We start from the raw sequence: 652 nt of genomic DNA on the forward strand, positions 1-652 counted from the left end.
GATCGAACAGAGCAGATTAGTTTTCTCTCCACAAAATAAAAGTCTGAATGAAACACGACTCAGGTTTCTGTCGACTGGAAAGTCAGCAAAAACTAAACATGGAGGCCGAAATCCACCACTGAAAAAAAAAGATCCTCTAGCATCCCATAATCAGGGGTGGAAATTAAAATTTTGTAAAATTTTTACCAGCCACTATTTTTTGTTGTGACAAAAAGTAATTTCATATGATGATGATGATGGAGGTGGGTGGAAGCAGTTGTAGTGCCCTACAAGCTGAACAATACCTCTTTCTGGACACTGCATGAAAATAACTAGACTTTTCTTATTTTATTTTTTTATTTTAAACCATTAAAAGACGCATATCTGTACATAAAAAAATCAGACAAGTAAAATTTATTTCTGTGGAGTGTTTTTGAAGGTTTTTTTTTGTGCTTTTGTAAGTTTTTGTATGTAAGTGGTAATGTTTTTCAAACACTTGCTGCTTTTAATGCATAGATCTATTTGTGCTACCCGCTTATATTTAACAGGTAGGATATTCTGATGAAGGAAGGGATTTTTGTGGTTTTAGAAAGGTTTTTGTCGTGGATATAAATTGTTCCAATGCTATGCTAAGCATAACTCCTAAGCTTCCACTTCAGTATCCGATGATAAT

The sequence above is a fragment of the Kryptolebias marmoratus genome, linkage group LG20, assembly GCF_001649575.2.
Source record: "Kryptolebias marmoratus isolate JLee-2015 linkage group LG20, ASM164957v2, whole genome shotgun sequence".
NCBI classification, from domain to species: Eukaryota; Metazoa; Chordata; class Actinopteri; order Cyprinodontiformes; family Rivulidae; genus Kryptolebias; species Kryptolebias marmoratus.